Source organism: Mauremys reevesii, linkage group 1, assembly GCF_016161935.1.
Source record: "Mauremys reevesii isolate NIE-2019 linkage group 1, ASM1616193v1, whole genome shotgun sequence".
In the NCBI taxonomy this organism is placed as follows: Eukaryota; Metazoa; Chordata; order Testudines; family Geoemydidae; genus Mauremys; species Mauremys reevesii.
In genome coordinates this window covers 305,647,991-305,666,614 of record NC_052623.1, presented here as the reverse complement: position 1 = coordinate 305,666,614, position 18,624 = coordinate 305,647,991, and the positions used below count along the sequence as shown (strand labels likewise).

At 44.1% G+C, this 18,624-nt stretch overlaps 1 long non-coding RNA gene across 1 annotated transcript in view; it reads left to right on the top strand.

The window, feature by feature from the left end:
- Window positions 1-208: 208 nt before the first annotated feature.
- LOC120388680 overlaps window positions 209-18,624 on the top strand; it is a 29,829-nt gene continuing 11,413 nt past the window's right edge. Inside the window, exon 1 of the long non-coding RNA XR_005590631.1 lies at window positions 209-426. This is a non-coding gene — a long non-coding RNA (uncharacterized LOC120388680). The remainder of the gene's footprint in view (window positions 427-18,624) is intronic.

The window sequence follows — 18,624 nt, the reverse complement described above, 5'->3', positions numbered from 1 at the left end:
AACTGAAAAACCAGAACACCAGAAAAACCTGATTTCCACACTGTGCCCATTTGTTGTGGCAGATAGAGGAGCACTGTGATATCAGAAGTAACTCAGACAGTTATGAGTCACTCATTCCAGTTCATTTGCATATTTCAATCCCATTGGTTGAAATGAGTCTGCAAACAAAACTGTAGGTCAGAAATGAGGTGCTTTGACAGAGTTGGAAGGGGTGTGTGGGAGTGCAGGAATGGAATAGGGGGTGCTACTTCAGATCAGGAAGGCACAGGCAAGATCATTTATCTTTGTGCAGTCCAAACTGTTTTAGTTCATCTAAACAGTACCCATTTGGTGCTCCAGGCAGAGAGAGATTCCTCTGCCTGCTGCAACAAAAGGACACTGTCAAGGGAAAATTGGTGTTGGTATGAAACCAATAAAACAACAAAGGTAAGTTTAGTTACTGTCTTTCATTGTAGCTCCAATTATCTAACCATATCTAAATCTCATCGTATCTTCTCTGAACCTTCTGTGCCACAGAACTGTGTATCCATTGTAATAACATTAATGAGAGTGAACTCATTTAGCCTTAATGTAGAAGATATAGGTAATAAATGTAATTCCACGGGAATTTGATTTTAATTTAGCATGCATGTATGTCTATATATTTGAAAGTTTGTCTGGATAATGAATTATATTCTCTAGGCATTTCATAATAGTTCTTATTTAAGGCTAAGATCAAGTGTAGTATCTTAATTGCTTTTCTAATACCTAAATGTTCTTGACCAGCAAAATGATCAAAACTGAACACTTCATGCAGTTTAGCCCAAAATTTGAATTCCTGTCTAGCTATGTATTTTAATTATGCAAACTAGGATCCCCTGAACAATTGTCACAGAGTAAATGGGAAATCACAATAGAGCTCCCAATGCTGTAAAATGTAAATCTCTCTAGTCCTTGCCCATCTCCTGCTCTTATTGCATGGGACCAGGTTTTGGTAAATCGTGGCTCCTCATCCTTCCTCTTTGGAGGCTCCTACACAGTTTCAACATGAGGGATCTTGTTGCCCAGGGTTTGCTGGAAAATATACAGTACATTTTTCAGAGCCCAGAGCAAAGCAGTCACTAAAAATATTGTGCTTCCTGTAATGGATGGTGGAGGTAGCCGTCTAGCTCTTCGGCCTACAGGGAAATCATCTTTGCTCCTGTAACACTGAGTTGTTTGTTACCATTGAGTTAAAACAACAAGGCTCAGGGACGTTATTAACACTCCACTTCCATAGCCCAATATGCCAGTGTTACCAATTAGTAATATAATGTAGCCTGCCTAATTTAGATCTAGATGTGATGAATGTCATCATATATCCCTTCACACTGTACTGCAGTGTATTGTCTAAGCCCTAGTGAATCTTACCAGTACTACTGTATCATTTATTTCTCTCAGCCTGTTGTCATGGCCACGCTGGATTGTTTTCCTTTGGATTCCAACAATAGTAAGTCAATTAGAGCAGGACTAGGCCCCTGGGAAATGACATTGACAACTCCCTCCCTCCCAGTAGGAGTACAGCTGATGATAGCTCTGAACAATTGCTTTCTTTTCTTTGTCCATTTTGTTGTTTTTCCTGCAATCCAATGAGCCTTTTCTTTCCTAATTAGCTTTCTGATAGGTACCTTATCAAATGCTTCTCTCATCAGCTAAACAGATCAACCAGCTGTGGGTTGCTGTCAGGCTACAACAAAGTTAAATACTGTATTGTGGTAGAGGTAAAAAAATTGCTCTTACTGATTCTGTGCTGGGTTTTGTAGAAAATAAGCATGTGGTTGGTTTTTTTTATCTGATTGGTTGTCTCCTTTCATTCTTTAGTTAGCTTAGAGGAACCATGGTAAAGTAATGTTTTTTAACCAAAGGCATGTCAGTGCTTAGATAAAGAGAATACTTCTCGAGTCAAGTGTTTCATTTCCTGGATTAATATAGGCAGAGGAATATGTTTTGCCAGTTTGAATTCTCTTCTGCTGGGATGCTTTTTGGCATTATTCTGTGCAAAAAGTAGTAAATCTAAAGCATTAAACAGCCTGCTGAGCCTAGAATTCCCTGGCATTTAAAGAATACACATTCAAACACCTTTCAATGTGTCTTCCCCTGATTCCACATGGAGAAAATTCTGTTCCCCTTCCAGGGGCAGAGCTGATTTTGAACAAAGTAGAGCCAATGTGGGTATCACTGGGTGCCTGGGGATCTGTACAGACTTAGCACTGCAGTGCACAGCCCCACAGACTTTCCTTAACTGCTGAGAGAGGGGGTTTGAGGACTAGAAGCTGGCTGTGCCATTGCAATTGCGGGATCTACTGACTAATGCACACCCTTGCGTGTGAGAAAGGAGGGGCAGAACACACAAGGGCTACTCCAGTTCTGTGGTAGTGATAGTGGCTCTGCATCAGTGGCTCTCAACCAGGGGTTTACAGCCCCCTGGGGGTCCAGAAGCAGCGTTCCCTTTAATTTTGTGTGACACATCACCTTCATCTTGGTGCACATAACAAAATTCATGTGGTGGGGCCGAGGGGTTCGGAGTGTGGGGGCTCTGACTGGGGGTGCAGACTCTGGGGTGGGGCTGAGGATGAGGGGTTTGGGGGTGCAGGAGGGGGCTCAGGGCTGGGGCAGCAGCGGCAGCCCAGAGCCCTCTGATTCCCTGCCGCGGCTGGGATTTAAAAGGCTCTGGGCTCCCCGCAGCAGCGGGCAGCCCAGAGCCCTCTGATTCCCTGCCGCGGCTGAGATTTAAAGGGCTCTGGGCTCCCCGCTGCTGCCAGCAGCCCAGAGCCCTCTGATTCCGGGCGGCGGCCCGGATTTAAAGGGGCGAAACCTAGCTCCAAATATTGGTGGAGCAGAGCCCCTGATTTTGAATATTCCTGGGGCTCTAGCTCCACGAGCCCATATAAGTTGGCGCCCATGTGACAGACCCTAACTACCCCCTCCCTGCACTCTGAGCTACCCCCTGTCTGCACAGAGCCTCTAGCTACCCCCTCCCTGCACTCTGAGCTACTCTCTGTCTGCACACAGCCCCTAGCTACCCCCTCCCTGCACTCTGAGCTACCTGCTGTCTGCACACAGCCCATAGCTACCCCCTCCCTGCACTCTGAGCTACCCCCTGTCTGCACAGAGCCCCTAGCTACCTCCTCCCTGCACCCTCAGCCATTTTTAAACTTTTTGAGCTGAACCCCCCTCCTTTGAGTTATAATCTTTGGTTGTTGTCGTTCCCCCCCCACCCCCCAGACAGTGTGGGTGGCCTGCTGAGGTGAGTCGGGGGTGGAGGTGGCGGTCCCTCCCTGGACTCCACCGTGTGGAGCTGCCTCAAGCCACACTGGCTCCCGCACCTCCCCCAAATATACATCAAACTACGCCTATGCCCAAGGTCCCTGCCCCAAGCCCGCCCCCACTGGGCCCTGGAGTTTTTGTAGCATGCTGGTGGGGGGCCTCAGAAAGAAAAGGGTTGAGACTCCCTGCACTGGATCACTTCTGCTGCTGCTGTGCTCCGCAGCCCTCAGTACTCAGGTTGTGTACTGGGTCCAGGATTTGCCTTTTGCTGAATAGGACAATTTCAGGCACCAAAGTCTTCAAAGTCTTCAAGCATCAAGCAAGAGAAGCAGGACAGGATTAAAAATTCCATTTGCAAATCATTTTGTTCAGGTAGATGCTGTAGCAAAACTGCCTGGAGTGGAACTACCAAGAGCCAAGAAGTGACAATGATCCACTTCTAATTATTCCCTTGAGCACTGAAAAGGGAATCAGTTTTGTTTTTCCAGACACAGATAATTGTAAGTGGAGTGCTGTAAAGTCCTGGGTATAGCATGACTAGACCTAGTGTTGTTTTGGGCAAAAAGCCTATCAGCTGAAGTTTACATTAAGGCAGCTACCTTACCTATATGTAAAATTACAGCAGGGCACTTGAGAGAATTTTACTCCTGAGGACATTCTTTGCCAAAAAAATTAAAAATTCTATGCACAATGTTTTAAAATTCTGCAGCAAGGCATTGGGGAGCACAGGCCACAGAGGTGGGAGATCACTGTGAAGCTTCCCCCAGCCCTGACACAACATAAGGACAGGGCCTGCCCCAGATACATCCCAGGGCCGTACCGCTCTGGGCCAGGTGCACGAGGTGTGGGCAGGCAGGTTCAGCAAGGCAGAATCCAAGTGTGAAGGGGTTTAGTGGGGGGGAATCCAGATGTAGGTTGAGAGGCTTCTGTGTGGGGAAATATGGGTGTGGGCAGCTCAAAGGGGGATCCAGGTGTGTGGGGGATCTGGATGCACAGGGGCTTGTTGGGGGTTCTGGTTGCAATGGTAATCGGACTCTGCGGAGGGGTCCAGGTGAAGGTTGTTGGGACTCAGCAGGGGGGTCTGAGTGTTGGGGGGATAGAGCTCAGCAGGGGGATCTTGGTGTGGAGGGCTCAGCGGGGGAGTCCAGATGCTGGGGGAGTGGGGCTAAGTGGGGTGGGGATCCAGCTGCAGCTGGTTGGGGCTCAGTAGGATGGGGATACAGGTGCGGGTGGCTCATTGGGGTGGTGCAGGGGGAATGGGACTCGTCACGGGGGTCCTGGATGTTGGGGGTGAAGCTTGGAGGAAGGGTTTGGGTATGAGGGGGTCTGGATGCGTGGGGGTTGGGCAGATGGGATAGCAGCTCCCTGTACAGTGATCCCTCTTCCTGCAGCTGAGGAGCAATGGGTGCAGGAAGCATGGAGGCGGGGGGGAGTTTGTGGAACTGCCCTCAACCAGAGGAGAAATCTGGGGATGGGTCTGACACGGTCCTGGATGCTGTGCAGGGGAAGAAGAAGTCCCATCCTCCCCAGCCGGGACTAGCAGCTGAGTTCGGTGCAGGGTAGGAGCCACCAGCTGGGTCTTCCCCAGTCCTGCCCCCTGCCGCACAGTGATTTACCTCTCTGCTGGCTGCCCAAGCACCTGAAACATACTGCTGGGGAGTGTCTCATGGCCGCTCTTGTGGCTTCCCTTTGCTTCCCAGTCAGAAAGTCATTTTTCTGTGGGGAAGCAAAGAAATCTGCAGGGGACATAAATTCTGCACATGCGCAGTGGTGCAGAATTCCCCCAAAAGTAGAAGTTGTTGTTAATCCTCAAACTTATGACTAAAACCTGTTTTTAGCTATTCTGCACACAATGTCAATCTACAATGAACCTAAACATTATACTTGCAAATGTTATAAGTTGGGGACTACAGTAATTTATATTAAATCCTATACTAGAACTTGTATCTGTATATACATTATGCAGTTTCATATTATGAACTACAAAACGTGTAGGATATTTTAAAGTTAATGGAGCCAATATTGCTTGACAGAAAGTATGATGCTCATGTCTAATTAGCCAGTAACAGAGAAAAAGTAGACACTTGCATGCAGAAAACATAAAGGCATTGGTGAGTGCCAGCGTATCAAACACAATTATGGTTTGGTGCATCATGTTCTGCAACTTTAGTGAAGAACACTATTCTGTGTAATGAAAGAACTCCAAGGCTGTTCTGTTATTTGGTCACTGTTCAGTGGATAAAGTATTGGGTTCTTCTCTGCATCATCACCTTGGCACAGGAGTTGTGATTAACAGCCTGGTCAGGCTGGGACTGTGGGCCTCTTGATAAATTCAGTGCTTTAGAACAAAGCCATCATTCTTCTGAGTGGTTTAATGTGCCATAAAGAACTGAAATAAGGCAGAATGTAAAGGAAGGGAGATACAGGCACTCTGCTGGAAAGCAAAGTCATTAAAAATAACGAGCAGTCTTTCACTTCCTTCTTTTTATTCACTTTTTGCAAAGGACAAACTGGTAGTTTATTTTTTAACACAGCCTCCCCTTTGCTGATATCCATTAGACAGATGGCTAAACATTTTCCACAACATGGTACACAATATTCAGAACAACACTGTAAGAAAATTCAAAGAATTTCCCCCTTTTATTTTTCATCTGCATATTCCTCAGTCTGTTTCTCTAATAATCTATCAGCCTCCCTCCTCCCCATCACATCAAAAAAGGTACACAAAAGTGGCATTTTTAAGGATAATTTGGAACATGTATACAAATATATATTTATTTCAAAAACCAGAAAAGACTTTAAATACCTGTTGTAAATTTGAATGAATTTAAGCCTTGAAAATTCTTCCCTGGCTTGACTCCTGTAGTGACTAATCCTAAAATATATTGACAAAGTTCCACAACAGTTTGCAAACCTGTCCTGTCCTGATAATGCTGGGTAGGGAGGACAGACCCATCAGTGGTATTTTAAAATGTATTGCCCAGGAATAGAGTCCAGAAGGGGAACCCATAGAAGGTTATGTTTAATAGAATTTTGTTAATTGATCCCATGTAATTCTTTCTTTCCAATAATCAAAGAAACTTTCAATCTTTGATCAGTATTCATGGGGCCCAGTTCTGCATCCACCCCATATACAAAATCATCTGATAGGAGTTTTCCATGCAAATGGGCTACAGAATGAGGCACATAACCTAACACTAGAATTTAAATATATGTATGCTTGGAATACAGTAAAAGATTAAACTTCTTTACAAGCAACACTAAAATCTGTCTTTAGTGCAATCAGACTAGTGGCTCAAATTATTGTCCCGGATTATTATTTATTTATTTGTTTTATTTATCTTGAGAGTTGCAAAGAAGGGTTTAAGCCTCTAATTTACACTCAAGACTTGTCTCTGCTGAAGAGTTAACTCAAGTGTTTCCCCAAAGTTGAATCCTGCCTGCACACACAAATCCATAACTTGACGGCCGTGGTGGTTTAATTCCATTTAGCTGGCCTGTCAGGGAGTCTCGGCTACAGCTGGAGTTCGGACAGCCATGCAGCTGCTAATACAATCACTTTGTGCAGTAATCCAATTGCTCTGTACAGCTCATGTTATTTTGCAGTGTAGCCACTCTCACTGGAGCTAAACTAATTTGAGAGGAGTTAACTTTGCAGTGAAGGGGCTATTGCAGCAGGGGCTATCTACTACAAAGAACAACCAGTGCACAAAGTGCTTTGCCCGTGTTCCTTTCTTCTCCTGGCACACCCCATATACCCAGGACCACATGGAGAGGGCACAGTTCCAGTCTGGCAGCTCTATGCTACCCAAGGAACTCCCTTACACAAGGGAGTTTTCCTTGGGGGTGGCGGGATGCCTTTTAGCTATTTCTGCTAGCTTCCTGGACCCCACACATAGCTGAGCAATGTAAAGGGGCCAGGACAGAACAGATCATCTGGACCAATAACATTTAAACAAGTGCAAACATTATTGATTTGTCTTAATGTCATTAACTCTGGCATCTCCGGAGTTATAGCTATTTAAATTAGTTAACCCTTTCACTGCTGATCATCCAGTAAGAAACCTGCACCTGCACCTGCCCTGCCACATTATGATCTTCATTGATTGAAAGGATGTTCTGATGGAACAATCTTGCATAGTTTGAATATATAAGTGGAGGAATATTCTGTATGGCCATTTATCTGTATAGCTAAGATTCTTGCTTCTGTTCCTAAAATGGTTACCAGCTAAAGGTCTGTTGGGTTCCTGGGGAGTGGAATTTTGTAGGTTTTTGATAAAACTTGGTCTTAAACCTTAATTAAGGCTCATTAGTCTAATTCAGTAATAAATGCCTTTGCAATAATATCTCAGATTAAAATCAAAGTGCATGGGAGAATTGAAAATAAAGCTAAATCTCCCCCCAAATGCAATAGAATTGAAGAAAACCTTAACAGATTTTGGCAAAAATTCCCCATAGATGTCAAATGGCCAGGGCCAGCTCTGCATTTTTGGCCACCCCAAGCAAACAAACCTGCCGGGGAGGGGGAGATAAACAAACCTGCAGGCCACCGGAGCGGCAAAGGGGAAAACAAACAAACAAACCCTACAGGGCAGATGGAGCGTAGGTGCAGGGGGACTCCCAGCCCTGCAGATGTGCCCTGGGCAGCAGTGGGGAGAGAGAGAAGCAGGGTGGCCTGGGCTTCCTTCAGCAGGGTGCTTGCCACACTGCCTGCCAGGTGGGCTCTGCACTGCTCTGGTTGGCAGGCAGGAAAGGATGTGGGCTCACGCAATCTCTACAAGGCAAAGGTAATAATTGGAGATATACCAATCTCTTAGAACTAGAAGGGACCTTGAAAGGTCATTGAGTCCAGCCCCCTGCCTTCACTAGCAGGACCAATTTTTTCCCCAGCTCCTGAAGTGGCCTTCTCAGGGATTGAACTCACAACCCTAGGTTTAGCAGGCCAATGCGCAAACCACTGAGCTATCCCTCCCCACAATTGTGTGTATTCATTGCAAAAATCTGCAGCATGCTCACGATGGAAAATTTGAGAGGGGTGTAAAATAAACAAAGTTTAATGTCAAAATAAACAAACAACAAGAGGTACTGTCATGATTGGACCGGACCAGGCTGGGAGGAGGGGGAGAAAATAAAATGGCAATTCTGAGCTACCTGCTTCATTATGTTTAAGATGCCACATAGGATATAGGATCCTGGATACAATATGCAAATAAAACTTTGAATGATCTTTTAGAGCTCCTGAGTGCACCATAAAGCTGTACTGACACAATTGAATTTAATGTCAACAAAGGAGGAAGGATGGTCTAGTGGTTAGGGCATTTGCCCAGGTGTTGGGGGAGAGAGGTTCAATTCTTTACTGTACCACAGACTTCCTGTGTAACCTTCAGCAAGTCAGTTAGCCTCTCTGTGCCTCAGCTTCCCATCTGTAAAATGGGGATAATAGCATTTCCCTACCTCACAGAGGTGTTCTGAGGATAAATGTTTTAAAGACTGTGAAGTATTTTGAGATCTACTGAGGAAGAGCACTATATAGGCTAACTACTATTATTAAATTTATCTTGTCAATTATCTATGGATTACAAACCTCTGAGATTGTAGTGCGTTCACAGGATACTTAAAGAGCGTGCTCACACCACATGCTATAAGAGCACTGAAGCCCTTATGTCACTTTTGCCTGTGATTCAGGAATAATGGTCTAATAAAGTCAAACTGCATGTATTATCTTAATGGTAATGATTTCACAGATGCTAGTGTTCAGATAAGTGACTGTAATAATATACTTTCCCTCAGAATCCTGCTTGAAAAATAACACTGACCGATGAGGGAATATTTAAGCAAGGAATTCCAATTGTGTTTGTGCATTTTGTTTGTTTGTTTTTGCTTCACTTGCCTTTCCCATGCACCTTCCAAACGTCAGTTTGTACTTAGGCCTGGTCTACACTGGGGTGGGGGAGGGGGAGGACTGATCTAAGTTACGCAACTTCAACTACACTATTCACATAGCTGAAGTCGACGTACTTAGACCTACTCACTTCGGTGTCTTCACTGCGGTGAGTCGACTGTTGTCACTCCCCCATCGATAGGTGACCAGATGTCCCATTTTTATAGGGACAGTCCCGTTTTTTGGTACTTTTTCTTATATAGGCGCCTATTGCCCCCTCCCCCCGCCCCCTGTCCTGTTTTTTCACAGTTGCTATCTGGTCACCTTAGCTGTCAACTCTGCCTGTGCCTCTCGCAGCAGTGGAGTACAGGAGTCGATGGGAGAGCGCTCGGGGGTCACTTTATCGCATCTAGACTGGATGCGATAAATCAACCCCAACACGATAAATCGACCCCCGCTGCATCGATTGCTGCCCGCCGATCCGGGTAGTGTGAACATACCTTTAGAGCTGAATGACTAATTCACAGTGAATAATTTATTTGATGCATTTAGTCTCTCTCTCTCTCTCCTTTTTTTTGTTTTTTTGTTGAATATCTGTGAACAGACTGTGATTTCTTCAAATTAGTTGCATTTATTCAACAACTATTGTGGTTTAGTAACAAGGGCATTAGGCTGTGACTCTGCAGAGCTGAATTCTCTTCCTCATGCTCACACTAACCTGCTCACACTAACCTTCCTGACTTTGGAAAAATCACTTCATCTGCCTATGCCTCTGTTTCCCCTTTTGTCACTGTCTTGTCTCTTTAGAATTTCATTTCTTCAGAGGAGGGACTGTCTCTTATATGTGCATGCACAGTGCCTAGCATAATGGGGCCCTGATCTCAGCTGGGACCTCTACCTGCTACAGTATTACAAATAATTATTCATAATTGCCATGGTTGCAGGGTTAGCTGCACCTCTGTCCCCTCTCTGGACTCCATGAGTGCATCCTTTCAGGTGTCAGCCCTCATGCCTTTATCTCTCCTGGGGTGGAATTATGCAACTCTCCCACTCTTAGGCCGGGCACTGGGCTACAGCTCACTGTAGATCCACCATGCTTACCCAACTGGTCCAACTGGGTTCAGCACCTGTGGTTCTTCCCTTCAGGAGTCTGTGAGCAGTGATGAAAAGAGTGACCAGACAGCCTTCTCAAATCAAAGTATTGTTTAATCTTAACAGTGGGAATAAAACATTTAGAGAAAGGAATCTAAGACAGCCTGTACACGTCTACCTTACCTCAAGGCTTAGCATCCCCTGATAGAAGCCTATGAAGGCCTCACTTCTTCAAACACAGTGAGTATCTGTATATGTCAGTCTGAACAGCGTCCCAGCAACAACTGGCTGATGGCTGGACAGAGAGTGTCTTTTAAACTATTTATAGAGAAAAGGTGGGTGAGGTAATATCTTTTATTGGACCAATTTCAGTTGGTGAGAGAGAGAGAGAGACAAGCTTCGGAGCCACACAGAACTCTTCTTCAGGTTTGGGAACGATACTCTGAGTACCTCACCCATCTTGTCTCTCTAATATCCTGGGACCAAGATGGCTACAACTAAACTATTTATAGTCCTTTTAATCTGTTGGCCCCAAACAAACTCTATAACTTGGCTAGAGCCCAGAGATAGGATCTTCACAGCTAATAGCTCAGGCATTATCTCTTAACTACCCTAAGGTATTTACCAGGGGATGGCTTATCTTGAGCCATTGCTTTCACTTCCTGCTTGTTTTTACAATTCCCTGTTAAACTCAACCAACATATTCATGCAGTAAACCTCCCAATATTTAACCCGATGTACCATACAGCAAACATCTCAATAACCAGGTCCACACTGGTATTCCTAAATTATTAGAGAGCAGCTCCACATCTGTCAGAATAATAGTTTTATTCCAGATTTTCATCAATGTCCCTGAAAAAAATTAGGTTCTTGTAAAAAACAAAAAAACAAACCATAAACCAAAACAAAACCAAAAAAGTTCACTCTAGACTGTTAGTTGTAGCTAGTATTATTTCTGTTTCTGGCCTGAATGAGTGTGGAAGCACTTCTCGCAAAAAGTCTCTTGTGTAAATTTAAAATACAGTTTCCTTGAATAATTGCAATTTTGGAATGTATTATGCTAGCATTTTCGCCAGGAAAACTCTGTCACAGGAATGATTATAGGAAGGAAAAACACAAGGTCTAAATAAGACTGAAGGAAATTCAATTAAAAATATAAATGAATATTCACTGTGTATGTGCATATGTTTGCCTCATTCATTCAATTTTTAAATTACTTAGGGCTATGCTGATTTATACAAGCCGAGGACCTTGCTGGGTTTCTATTCCAGGAGAGATGGTTCCAAACTTAATCTCTTACTACCCAAAATAGACATGAACTGTAAATGATTTTGCCCTTGAGAAGTCCTTTCTGTTCGTGTGTGGCACCGTTGCTTTTCTTCTTTTGCCAAAATTGGCATGGATCAAATCAGACGCTGGCAGTAGGTAGCAATTTCATATGAATTTATTTATATTCCCATCACCAACACGTGGGCAGTCTTGTGCAGAAAAATATTGACAATGTTTCTGGCTATCAGGCTGTTTCCCACAGGGATCTCGGAGGGACATAAATCTCTCTTCTTTGAGATCACAGTGCATACTGGGCTGTACTAACCAGGTCATCCACCCTGGCTTCCTTCCTATGTCTTCCTTTATACCCCTCAGCTGATGGCTAATTGGTTCATCAGCCTTCCCAGCCTGATCATCTAATTAGCTGTATACCCCAAATCAGCCTTCTCCAGGGGAACTGATTGGTGCCTAAGCTGGCTCATCTGTTAGCTTCTAGCACTCTGTCACACACCATCCCGCTTTGTTGAACGCTAAGATTCCTTTTTCTTTGTGCTCTCTCTTTTTTAGAAGAGGCACCAGCTACCTGTTTCGCACAATCACCCCCAGGGTGGTTATCCAGTATCCCCTTACAAGCTTCATCCATCCTCCACTCACAAAAGTCACCCTTTGTGGGTGGGGATCATCCCTCCCAACTCTGTATCTGCCCACAAGTCTTCACACCAGGGGCAACTTGGGGTCTAATCTCTGCATCCTCACCCTATTTATTTTGAGGTAGGGCATATTTTATCACCCCACTGTGCTTTTAATCTATAGCCCTCCCGCCCCATTCTCTTAGCCTGATAAGTGTATCTTGGGGTTCCTCATCTCAATGCCTTGGCAGTGAGAATGCTGGGGACAGCCCATCTCCTTCAGATACTCTTGGGTGTTCTTTCTCATCCAGTGTCTGCTCAGCTACTTCTTTCTTTTTCCTCTTTTCCCCTTGGGAACTTCTATTTTCATCTTTTACTCCCTGGCTTGTACTCTGTTGTCCAGGGTTCTCTGGTTCTCCTATTTAGAGCCCTTTCTTTATCTTCCCCAGTGGCTCAGTTCCCTTCTGTAGTGAATCCTGGATGCCTACTCTCTTCTTAGAGGGGAAGGGGCTCCGGTCCATCTCTAACACAACCTGTTTCTGTCTGAAGTTATTCAGGACTTCCAGGGGTATCTCAGCTATTGCGCAGAGTCTTTTCTCCCATGGATGCACTCCTTTCCCCTGGCAGGATCCAGTGTGGCTTCACCACATCTTTCCTATCCAGCAAACACAATGCAGTGTCCAATGGGCCACTCTTTCATCCCCTCCCCACCTTCACAGAGATGGTTGGCATTTTTCTCCACCTCTCCCCCAGTGTCCCAGTCCAACCCAAAAATCTAGACAGTTCACAGTCCATATAGGAACACTATCTTATATGTCCCTGTTTCCCACAGTGGTGGTAGGTAATTTCCCATCTCGCCGAAGGCATTCCTCTGTTCTCCTCCCTTTTCTTCTCTGCAGGCTTCACCTCTGCCAATTCTCCAACCTTCTTTCCTGGCTTGGGTCTGCTAAATGGACACACACCCTTTTGGGGAAAATCTGCTTCCTCAGACTTCTCTGTGAGTCTGACCACCACCTCCAGGGCTGTAGGATGATGCCTCCTAACCCAGATACAGGTATTCTCAGGGAGCTCCTGTAGAAATTGCTCCATAATTTCACCTATCCTCTGCATATCTGGCTTTGACCAACAAGTAGCCCAGTCTGTTAATCTTTGTGTGAAAACCTTGGGCCATACATCTCCAGCCCATCTAGTGACTTGAAACTTCTGTCGGTACTTCTCCATAAACAGTTCCATGTGATCTAATATAGCCATCTTAACATCATCATAGTCTCAGGTCTGTTCGTCACTCAAGGCCATGTAGGCTGCTTGAACCTCCCCCTGCCAAATAAGGTGCTGACCAGAGGGCCCATATTCTTCTGTCCCGGCTGGCTTCTGTTGCTACCCTTTCAAATGTCACTAGAAATGCACTGGGGTCATCCAGTAACTCTGAGCATGAAGACAGCTATTTAAAGCTAGACATTGTCCCAGAGTGACATATTGATGCCTCTTTGTAGGCCCTGCTTTGACCAGTTTAATGGGAAAAAATGTTTTTTATTGGATACCCTGATTGTTTACTAGGGAATTGCTTTTCAGTGCTGTGATGAGTGCAGTTATGTGTTTATATATAAAAAGCAGCATTCCCTTTCCTTCCTCCCTCTCCTCATGGTCTGTAGTCATTCCTTCATATCTTCTCACCGGTATGTGATGCTCAAGCACACTTATGGTGGTAGAGTATATAAGTGAGGAAAAATAAAATTGGCTGGTTGTGGATGCACTGTTAACAGATGGGTTCAGAATGGTCTAATTAGTACTAATCACCCTCACTCCTAAAAATGTGTGCCTTATTTCTAGCCTGATTTTTTCTAGCTTCAACTTTTAGCCATTGGATCTTGTTATATCTTTGTCTGCTAAACTGAAGAGCCCTTTAATTACCAAATTTATGTTCCTAATGTAGGTACCTATAGACTGTGTTAAAGTCTCTCCTTAACCTTTTTTTTAAATAAACTAAACAGATTTCGCTCTTTCAGTCTATCACTCAAAGAGGTGTGTTTTCTAATCCTTTATCATGCTTGTAGCTCTTCTCTGACCCCTTCCCAGTTTGTCAACATCCTTCTTGAGTTGTGGACACCAGAACTGGAGATGGTATTGTAATAGTGGTTGCAGCAGTGCCAAATATAGAACTAATATAACTTCTCTACTCCTGTGACATTCTATACCTTGGGGGAGTGTACTGTAACCCCCATAGTCCTCATTTTCATATAATCATGATCTTACATATAAAACATGCCTTGTAAGGTACCAGAGGAAAGGTTATGATCTGCTAAAAGTAATTTTTCTATCCATATATGTGTATCATTAATGCATATGAAGTTCTGAGAATTGTGTTGTATGGTGGTCACTAAAACATGTTGTAAGTTGGGGAATCAGCCAGATATTAGTTCCCCAGAGGAAACAGCAAGGAAAGTAACCAATGCCGGGTGGGGTGTCAAACAACCCATCAATAGCCATTGTCCAGGAAGAGAGCTACAATGCAATGACTCACCTACATGAGGCCACACCAGGGGAATTGCTCAACCTTGCTTGGAGAGACTCTGAAATGCCCCCCCAGACATGCCTGGACTTGTGTTCCCCAAGCACATGGACTGAGGGTATAAAACAGAGTGGACACATACTGGACCCTTCTCCTGTCCCCATCTTTGTTGCAAGCAACGAAGACACTGAGAAGAAGACAGGACTCCAGCAGAGGAGATAGGCCCAGTTTTAAGGAACAAACCCATATATTAGGGACTGCAATATCCAGTGGGGTGAGAAAAACGGCTTAATCTAGATGTTGCCCAGTCTAATAGGGTTGAGAGTTTAGACTGCGTGCTTATACTTTATTTTATTTTGGTAACTAACTCTGACTTTTTGCCTATCACTTAATATCACTTAAAAGCTATCTTTGTAGTTAATAAATGTGTTTGTTTATTCTACCTGAAGCAGTGCGTTTGGTTTGAAGTGTGTCAGAGACTCCCCTTGGGATAACAAGCCTGGTACATATCAATTTCTTTGTTAAATTGATGAACTCTTATAAGCTTGCAGTGTCAAGCGGGCATAACTGGACACTGGAAGATGGAGGTTCCTAGGGTTGTGTCTGGGACCGGAGGTATTGGCTAGTGTCATTCGGTGGCACAATCCAAGGAGCAGCTTACATGCTAGAGGCTGTGCGTGAACAGCCCAGGAGTGGGGGTTCTCACAGCAGAACAGGGTAAAGGTGGCTCCCAGAGTCAAGCAGATCACCAGTCCAGATAACATCAGGGGAATGTCACAACTCCCTATTCGAAATTCCCTTGTTTATGCATCTAAGGACTGCCTTAGCCTTTTTGGCCACAACTAAATAGTCTTTCACTTTAAGGCATGTTTTCTAATCCTTTAATCATTCTCTTGGCTCTCTTCTGAACAATTTTTCAACATCCTTCTCAAAGTGTGGACAGTAATACTGGACACAGTATTCCAGCAATGGGCACAACCAGTGCAAAAAACAAAGGTAGTATAATCCCTCCTTCCACTTGAGATTCCCCTGTTTATATATCCAAGGATCCCAATAGCTCTTTTAGCTACAGTGTCATACTGGAGGCTTATGTTCAGCTGATTATCCCCCATGGCCCATAATTTCCTTTAGACACACTGCTTCCCAGGATAGAGTTCCCCATACTGTAAGTATTGTCTGTGTTCTTTGTTTCTAAAAATATACATTTACATTTAGCCTTTTAAAAATGCATATTGTTTGCCTATGCTCAGTTTACCAGTCAATCCACATCACTCTGTATTAGTGATCTATCCTATTTATTATTTAGCACTCCTCCAATCATTGTGCTATATGCACATTTGATCAGTAGTGAATTTCAGTTTTCTTCCATGTCGTTGATAAAAATATTAAATAGTGTAGGACCAAGAACTGATTGGTGCAGGACTCCACTAGAAACACATGATGATTCCCTAATTCCAATTATATTTTGAGACCTCTCAGTTAGCTAATTTTTAATCCATTTTATGTAGACCAGGTTGATTTTGTATTGTTCTAGTTTCTTAATCAAAATGTTGTGCAGTACCAAGTCAAATGCTTCACAGAAGTCTAAGCATATTATATCAATACCTCTACCTTTATCAACCAACTTTGTAATCTCATCAAAAATGATATCAAGTTAGTTTGGTAAGATCTATTTTACATTCACCCATGTTGACTGGAATTAATTGTATTACTGTCCTTTCAGTCTTTTTGAGTCACAGATAAGCTGTTCCATTATTTTGCCTGGGAGCAATATTAGGTTAACAGGCCTATAGTTACTTGGGTCACCCCATTTACCTTTTTAAAATATTGGTACAACATTGGCTTTCTTCCAGTCCTCTGGAATGTTCCCAGCTGTCCAAGAGTTATTAAAAATCAACATTAACAGTCCAGAGAGTTCCTCTGCCAGCTCATTTAAAACTGAATCTGACACTAGACAAACCCTACCGGCTTACTGGCTGACTTACTGTAGATTTTCTTTCATTACTTCTTCACATTAACCAAGATAGTGTTTCCCTCTAAATACTTTCATGTCTTAAATCCTGTATTTCTCCCAAATCCAGCTTCTGCAACCTTTAATTGTTACTTCTCTTATTTTTTAACCTTCCACAAATTTAGTTCTGCTTTTTTTTCCCCCTCCCTGTGGTTCATGTTAATTCCACTACGCCTAACTCCTCTGCTCTTTCTGACTCTTCCAGACTCTGTGGCTTTTCCTCCTCTTTCCCAGCAGTTCACTCTGGTTGGTTTTCCTGCACTTTACCTTGTTGTTTTCCCATAGCTACCTCAGCAGCTGGCTCAGCCTTGCTTCTTGTGTTTCTGCCTCTCTGGATCTCTTAATGAAGAAGACTGCTTAGAAACATAGCCAAAATATGTATACTTGGGTGCCAAAGAATAAATCCATATTTAGACACCCTCTGGGGTTGGCTGGAGCAGCGGTCCCACAGTATCCATTGCCACCCTAAAAAATGCTTCCTTGATTACAGTTACAGGCTGATGGGAGCTTTGTGAGATCTTAATGGCCTCTTCTGCTTCTGTCACAGGGCCTGCAATAGTCTCACACCTGCATATCTGGCCAACAACAATTCCTTTGTAACCTTTCATAAGTCCTCTGAGTCCCTTAGTGACCCACAAAAGGAGAGTCACGGGGTAATTTCATTATCTTCCAGTGATGTTTAACAGGCACAAGAAGTTGCTTGTAAGGCTTCCAGGGCCTCTGTCTTTCCCCACAGGAGCTTCCCTGCACAATCATCCCTCTTCTTCCAAAAAACCTTTCCCTGTTTCCCCTAACTGGAGAACCATCAAAGATGATTCCCCTGATGCTTTTTAGAGATGGGTCTGCTCTCTGTTCTGCTGCACATTCCTGCCTGCTGTCAGCTCTGAGAGCTGCTTCCTCCACAAGAAGGGGCGCCTCCGTCCTTGTCCCTGGAGACACATTGCCTCAATCTTCCAGGCTAGGCTGGGAATGTCTCCTCCCCCCCTTAGCTGCTTCTGTCTTCCCAATATGGTTAATGCTTTATCTGAGAGCTTTGCAACTAGTGTGGGCACTTTCTTGTCTTCTGGAATTTTATGCAAATCACAGACTCTTTCAAAAGTAGCAAGGTATTCCTCAATACAATCTGATTCTTTCTATGCTGGGCATAGCTTGAACCAACTGGGTGTTCCATGGAGCCAGGGAATGCCTGAGAGCTGTCAGATCTGTCCATGCTTTTCCCTCCAGCTCAGGTTATGCTGCTTTCCCTTTTTCTTGGGCTTCCTTCTCTTTCAGTGCCATGGTCCATTAATGGGCTGCTTGTTGTTTTTCTGCATTTGGTTCTATGTTTCTCATTTCAGCCTCCCATCTCTGGGGTTCATGTTCTTTTCTTTCTGTTCAGCTGCCAATCTGGCTGTTCCTAATTTCACAGATGTTTTGCTGTTGCTTTTGTTCTATTTTCTCACTCGAAATAAACAGATAACAACAAACTGTGACCTTTTTTGACTGTTCCCAGCCTTCTCACTCAGAATGACATAAAAATCTAGTTTTACCAGTGCTTGAAGTGTGAACCTCTGTCAGCCAGCAAGTTGTGTGTAAATCCTGCACTAGATTACGCAACTGTGACATTCTGCTCAGGACATCCAGAATTGTAAGCCACTGTGTTACCGCTCAGCCTCAGTGAGAGCTTCGCTGCTGCTGAGTGTCTGCTCTCTGACACACCAGCCTGTCTGCCTTGGTAGCAAACTCTTACACTGTGCCAATCTAAACCTTGTCTTTCAGGTAACAATCAGTGAACCTCAGTTCCCGAGTTCCCCAGCGACGTCTCCCTACAGTGCCCAGTCCCTCTCACTGTGTCACTCAGAAATTAAATTCACTCTCTCCAAAGAGACAGAGCACACACCAGCCTGGTATGTCAGCTGGAGACTCTCACTTCACAGCACTGAGATTATTTTGTACTAAAAAAAATTGG